Raw genomic sequence first — 7,484 nt, 5'->3', positions numbered from 1 at the left:
GCTTTTATCCCCTTCCCTGCTCTTTCGGCCTGCTACTCTGGTGTCCCCGCGTTCTCTCTCCTCACTGTAAGCCAACAAATCTTGGAGAATAATAAAACCACTGAGAAAATTATAAGTCCAAGGATTATTGAGGACAATTATTTATTATTATTTTTTCCTTCCTGTTCTGGAATTCCAATGACATGTAGGTTATTCCTTTAGATGGTATCCCACATGAACCTTAGGCTATCTTCATTTTAATTTTTTTCCTGATTGATCCCTTTCCAAAGAAGTATTCAGGTATTTGTCTTTACTCTCATTAATTCTGTCTTCCATTGCATCAATTCACTCCTTTGTTCTTTCAATGTGTTATCTATTTCTGCCAATTTAGTATTAATCTTCTGGATTTCTATCTGTAGATTTAGAATATTTCTAATTTTTCATTTATTTTGTCATTTTGTTCTTGTGTTTTCTTCCAAAATTCTTCTAGGGTTTTTTCTTTTTTTTTTTTCCTTGTTCTGTCTTTCAATCCTTTGAAGATACCTAAATATAATTCTTTTGAAATCCTTTTCAGAGAGTTCCAATGCTGCTTCTTCCTCAGGGATGTGTTCTGGGTCTGTATCCTGCTCCCTTGTTTCTACCACTTTATCTTGCTTCTTTGCATGGATTGTAATGGTCTGTTGTCTCCAAGACATCATGGTGTTACTGTATTCAGATCTCTGTTAACTGTTTGTGAAGAGCAGCCAAGGGTGTGTCAGGCTCTTCTTGGTGGTTCTTTATTGTTGGCCCGTTGGTGGAGAGGGAAGTGGTGGCTTTTCACTCAGTAAGTGAAACTGCAGGAGATGTGGGTGTAGTTGTGTCATATTGGGACTGTTCCTGTCTTCTACTCAGTTACACAAAAATAACAATTGAATAACCATCAAAAAAGTAAAAGCAAATTGACAAAATATACACTGTGTAATCACACTGGAACAGTAACTGAAAAAAGGGAAAAAGAAAAAAAAATCCTGAAGTATCTGGGGAGAGGGCAATAATAGAAAAATCGTAGAGAAAAATAGTAATGAAGAAAAAAATGGGAAAAATGCAAAAAGAAAAATAATGTACAGGCTTAACCATGAGGAAAAAAAAAAATTGCAACCAGGAACAGGAAAAGAAAAAACACTGAAAACTAGAACCTGGGAGAGGAAGCATAAAGAATAATAGTAAAAAGGACAATAATAATAATAATAGCAGTTTTAAAACAGACGAAAACAAACTAAAAAAAAAAAGTACACTTGGGGGCAGGGTGGGGCAGGGCACCCAGGCTCTGTCCAAGCACACAGACTGGGATGGAATTCCTGCCACCCCAGCAATTGGGTGGGAATAAGGGATGGCCACACTTCCATTCACCAAGAGGGTGTGGGGTAGAAGAGTAACAAGAGTAACGCCTTTCCAGTTGTCCGGGTCCAGATTGTCCTTGGGGTTACTGGCAAGTGGAGGCTGTTCTTAAGTCCCTGGAATCTGGGAGAACGCTGTCGTTTTAAATATCCAAAATGGCCAAACCGCTTGTAAACATTCAAAATGGCTGCACCCTCCAGACAGACAAAAGTCCACAGCTCAGCCTGCCTTCCTCTTTGCTGCTTCCCCTTTTATCCCCCAGCCACCAGAGCAGTCCTCCGTGCAGTCCCTGGCTAGCAGGGCCTATTTTTTGGTTAATTCTTAGGTCCCACCACCACTTGGCAATATCCAAGCTGTCTGTGCCATAAGGATCGCTGGCAGACCACAGACCTGTATGTCCTTTTTTGGTGTTTTCATGCAAATTCTTCTGCTAGTTGGAGTTTAGTCCAACTTCAAGGCTCAGGGGTCCAGGATTATCTTCTGTATGTGTGTTAATTGGTTCCCCTTTTCTTTGTTGAAGAGGGTCTGTGCAGTCTTTCTGCCTATTCCGCCATCTTACTGGAGCTGTCCTTTCAAGATCAGCAGTGCTTTGTTATTATAAACCATTTCATGTATGTCAAAATTTTAATACAACAGGTTTTACAGGGTTTGGTTCATTAACTTTGGGTTATATGTAAGTGAGACATTCGTAACCTTTTGACTCCATGTATCTAATAATGTGGAAATGACTTTGGAATTGGATAATGGATAAAGGCTGGAAGTTTTGAGGCACTTGATGGTAAAAGCCCAGATTGCCTTAAAGAGACTGTTCCCCAAACACTGTGGGAGAGTGATCCAATGGATCTGCCAACTCAGGACCATAGTACTGGAGGACACCAGACTCAATTGGCACAAGAAAATACATACAAGTCTTGTTCTCATCCCTACATTGGTGAGTAGTGACTGGGGTCTTAAAAGCTCTTAAGTGCCCATGTAAGATGCTGCTAATGGTCTCCTAGCATCAGAAGCAAAGAAGAGTGCAAAAAACAAAACAAAACAAACAAAAAAAAACAAGGGCATTTGGAAGCAACAGCCCTAGGACATGATGGCCCTCGAGACCAGAAGAACTAGATGGTGCCCAGTTACCAATGCCAATCACTCAGGAAAGGATGATATCTGGAGATCCTGGACAGAGTGGGAGGAAAAATGTGGAACAAAATCCAAAAAGTCAATAATGACCAGAATTACTTCTCAGATGGAGTCTGGTGAGACCCCCAATACTATGGCCATGGGATACATTCTGAGCCTGGAATAAAACTCTCTCCCAGGGGCTGGCTCTCAACCCAATAGTAAACAAGAAGTACACGCAGACTACTCAACCCAGGGTGATGCACCCACATACTCTATGGAAATGCATCCCTTGGAGAAATTGACCATGGGGCATCAGAGGAGCAACATTCACATGGTGGAAATGCAGGACACACAGGAGTGCATACCTATGAGGGGCATGGGGGATTACTGGGCAGGGAGGGGAGGAGACTGAGTTAGGGCTGAAGATGGTAAATGGGGAGTGAAACTAAATGTATATGTAATGTTGAATGTAAAACAAACTCTGTTCTGGAAAAAAAAAAAAAAAAAAGTCCCAAGGCAGTTAAGTGATTTGACAATTGTTTGTATAGTAGTTAAGTGCTGGGTTTTTTAGATCCAGTGGGACCAGGGTTCTGGAAAAAAGAAAAAAAAAAAAAAAGAGAGAGACTGTTCATAGAATTATGAAGGTGATTCTGGTGAAGGTTCAAAAAGAAATAAGGAAAATTGTAGAGAAAGTTCCTAGCCTCATGAACAGAATGTTGATGGAAATGTGGACATTAAATATGTTTCTGGTGAGTCCTTAAAAGGAAATGAACATGTTATTGGATGCCAGAGGAAAAGTGATCCTTGTCATAAACTGGCAAAAAAACTAGGCTGAAAATGTTTTGTTTTGTGGGAAGTAAAGTTTGTAAGTTATAATCTTACATATTTAGTTGAGGAGATTTCTAAGCAAAATGTTGAAGTCCCAACCTGGTTTCTCCTTACTGCTTACGGAGTAGAAAGAGATCTCAGAAATGAACAAAGGAAACACCTTGAAAAATTGGAGAATTTTTAGCCTAACTATATTGTAAAAGTTGAAAATGTAGTCTGGAGAGAAAGTGAGGATGTGGCTGGACCACAATTTGCTAAAGAGAGTAGGTGTGTGATTCATCAATACAATCATCTTAGCAAAAGACTAAAGGGAACAGAGATAGGATGACATGAAGGAAAACTGCCCAGTTCCTGGAATTCTACAGGCAGGAAACAGGCTGATGGAGCTGCTTACCTGGAAATCTCTCTTGCCCTCCAAGAAAAGGAAAGGAGGCTCCATCCCAAGAGAGCTGTTCAGAGGCCAGCAGGGCTGCTGGCATGGGTCTGAGGAGCAGGACAACCACATCCTTGATTCCAGGAGGTTGGGCCACTGCCCAGAAAACTGGGGTTGGTGCCCAGAGACTTTCCCCACCCCCCAACCCCTGAAATCTAATGAAATTTATCCTGCTGGATTTTGGCCTTTCTTGAGACCGAGAGACACTTCTTCCCCCCTCTAGTGTTTCCCTTTTGGAATGGAATGTGTCCTGTATTGTACCACCATTGCATTCTGGAAACAGATAACTGGTATTCTAGGTTTCACAGGTCCACAGATGAAGAGGAATTTTGCCCTAAGATGTATCATATCCAGTGTCACCCACACCTATTTAGATGAGATTTGGGATTTAGAGTTAATGCTGGAATAGGTAAAGACTTTTGGGGTTGCTTGGATGGGATGAATATGTTTTGCATATGGGAAGAACACAAATTTTGGGAGCCCAGAGGGTAGACTGTGATGGATTGAATAGTGTCTCCAAGAAAGGTGTGTTGGTTATAACCCTGGTTCTTGTGAACATGATCTTGTTTGGAAAAAGGATCTTGGAGGAAAACAGATTAACATGAGGTCATGTGGATTTGGGTGAGTTCTATTCCTATATAACTGATGTCCTTATAAAAAAAGAAGATACACAGAAAGACATAGAGGAAGGACTTCATGAGCTGTTGTAGTTGCAAACCAACGGATAGTGGAAGCTACCAGAAGCTAGGAGGGAGGTATGGAAAAGACTCTCCCTCAAAGCTTTAGAAGGAATCAGCACAGTCAATACTTGGATTTGGACTTTTAGCCTCCAGAACCGAGGCAATATATTTGTTTTTTTATCAGTCATTCAGTTGTGGTACTTTGTTTACAGCAGCCCCAGGAAACTAATACATGCAGGTGTATCTATGAGATAAACTTCTAGAAAGAGAATTGCTGCGTCAGAGGTAATTGTGTTGGCAATTTGATGGATATCACAAAATTCCCCTCCACAGAAGTATTCCTTTCAGTAACACAGGAGCATACCTGTTTTGCATGGGCTTTTCTATAAGAGGAGACACTGTCCTTGTATAAGCTTGGGAAGGGCAGGGCCAGCCTGCTAGAAAGATATCTGCTAGGCAGTGTGAAAAAGCTAGCCTTGAGAGGGCAGAGCCAGCACATTATTTGACTGAAGATACCCTCAGGTGACCCAGAGATGTTGATGGATTGGTTGAGGGAGGATTCTTACGTAGCTGGAGCAGAGACCTGCAGAAAGCAGAGTTGTCTGTAAGGTTAGTGCTACCTGGCCTAAAGTGGGACATGGCTGTTTTGTTTAATCCAAGGTACAGGGGACCTGGGCCTTGTCAGCATCAAGCTCTGTGTTGTTATTCACCAACTCTGTGTATCTGGGCCTTTTGAGAAGCTCTGCTGTGAACCTGAGAAAAGCAGGTTTATCTGCATTAATTTATTTACTGAAACTTATTTCTACTCCATCTTCTCCCAAAAAGCATTTGAGGCAGCCAGGTTCATTTTGGTGGGCTTTTGACCTTGAATGGAAGAAAAAGCACACTTCCATCAACAAAGTACTATCCCTGTGTCACAACTGCTCATCTAATTGTGCTGGATGGGGCCAGGGTATCCCTCAGTCCCCCATTGTAGGCTCAGGGGTACAGTAGAGGTGCTTAGTATTTTAAAGGAATTAGTAAATAACATAGTTCATTGTGCAGATGTGACCCCCTTCCAAGGCTATAGCATCACGATTTTTCAAAAAGTGTTTTCATGTAGATTATCCCATTTAAATTCTTAAGCAAGCTTTCAAGATTAAGTACAGCCAGGATTATCTCGACTGAATAGCTGGAGGAGCCAAGATTGAGAGGTTAAGATTACACAGCAAGAACAGAGAGCTGGGGCTGCCTTTCCAGTGAAAAACTTTCCACTGGATCTTGCTGCTTCCCTGGTTGGCAATGGAGGAACTCCTAGGATTTGGAGCTGTCCCTCTCCCTCAAGATTTGAGATCTCAAATCTGATGTCAGGTGTCCTGGGCAGTAGGAGCTAGCTGGTGAACCACCTCGCTTTGGTCAGCTCCTGAGATTGAGGGGCAGGCACACCACCTCAGCTACTCTGGTTAGGCAGGGCCTGTTGACTTGGCCAGGAAATGGAGGCCCTGCCTTGGCTGTACTAGGGAGGTGTTCAGTGGTGACATGACCAGAGCCAGCCCCAGGCTCTGTTCCCTGGGCAAACTCTCATCAGTCCAGAAACAGGGTATCAAACCAGGATGGGTGTGGTACTGGAAGATTTTGGGCAGCTTGGCCCTAAAGTAGCATCTAAACCACATCAAATCCCAGAAACTAGGACTGTCACTCACACCTGAGTCACCAATGCCTCTTCCAGGCTGGCCTCCCTCCTGGCTTTGCCCAGCACACCACTGCCAGACCAGCTTCACTGAGACATGGCATTGTCCTTTTACCACAGGGTAAAACAGCTGGTCTTAAAGGTTAGGCACAGTCAATTCCTCTCTCACTACCCTGGGGAGCAGGGCATAGCATGGTCATTTGCCTGGAAGGTGACTCTGAATCAGCAAAGGCTTCCTAGTGGGAGATGACATGACCAGAGACAAATAGGAAAGGCATCCAGTTCTAGGGAAAACCAGGAGGTTGGTGCTCCCAGGGGCAGCATGAGGACATGAACCTGTCCTGCACAGGGGGGCCCTCCATTGTGCCCTTTGAGTCCTCTCAGAAACAGCCTAGAGTCCAGCCACAGCCTCACCCACAGCTCCAGGGACACAGGTGTATGTCATGAAGGCTGTCTTCCTACCTTCTCCAGAGCCCTTCCTGACCACTCTAGGGAGATGGCCTGGCAGTGACCACTTCTCAATGTAACTGTGTCCAGCACCAAAGGGGTGGGCATGAACCATTTCATTTGTTTGTACTTACAAGCACCGTGTGGCCTGCATGGCTGAGGGTGTATGTCTGGTCTTCCTGTCTCCTTCCCAGAACTATATTCTCAGTGTGGACAGTAGGCTGGCCTACAACCTCATCGGGGAGAGATGTAAGGTATATAGGACTCAGGCAGGCTGGGAGTGTCTAATGGGGCTTGGGCACTACTTCTCTCCAACCCTGCAAAGAGCCAGGCAGTGTTGGGCTTGTTTTCCACTTGAGTGGGGGCGGGGAGGGGGAACTGAGGCTGCAACACTTCTCACTGGTCTAAGGGTAGGGAGGAGGGTGAACTTTAGAAACTATACTGTGTTAATGGAGAAAAGGGAAAGGGAAATTGTGTACTGGTTTGAGGATGTCAGGGAGTCAGTCCCTACTATAGGACAATGAGATCCTAGCCGGAGTGTAGAAAAACCCTAGATCTAAATTCCCATATCCACTTCCAGCCCCAACTTTATTTTTATTTATTTATTTATTTTTGTGTAGACATGTGTTTTTATTTATTTTGGGTGGTATCTAGGAGTGAAAATGCTGGTTCATATGATAAGTGTATTCTCAATATTTAGAGAGTTGTACAGTTTTCCAATTTTATGTTCCCATCAACAACGTTTAAGAGTTCCTGTTTCTCTATACCTTGCCCACTGGCCCAAACCCAACCCAACCCACTGCCATTGAGTTGATTCTGAGTCACTGCAACCTTATAGAACAGGGTAGAACTGCCCCAATGGACTTCTGAGGCTATACATCTCCACAGAAGCAGCCTGCCTCATTTTTCTCCTGTAGCATACCAGCCCCCAACTTTAAAAAATTCTCTGGAGCTGGGGCCT

This window comes from Orycteropus afer, unplaced genomic scaffold, assembly GCF_000298275.1.
Source record: "Orycteropus afer afer isolate SDZICR_OR568_19922 unplaced genomic scaffold, OryAfe1.0 scaffold00264, whole genome shotgun sequence".
NCBI lineage: Eukaryota > Metazoa > Chordata > Mammalia > Tubulidentata > Orycteropodidae > Orycteropus > Orycteropus afer.
The sequence above is the reverse complement of the archived record's forward strand: the minus strand, read 5'-3'. Positions refer to the sequence as shown.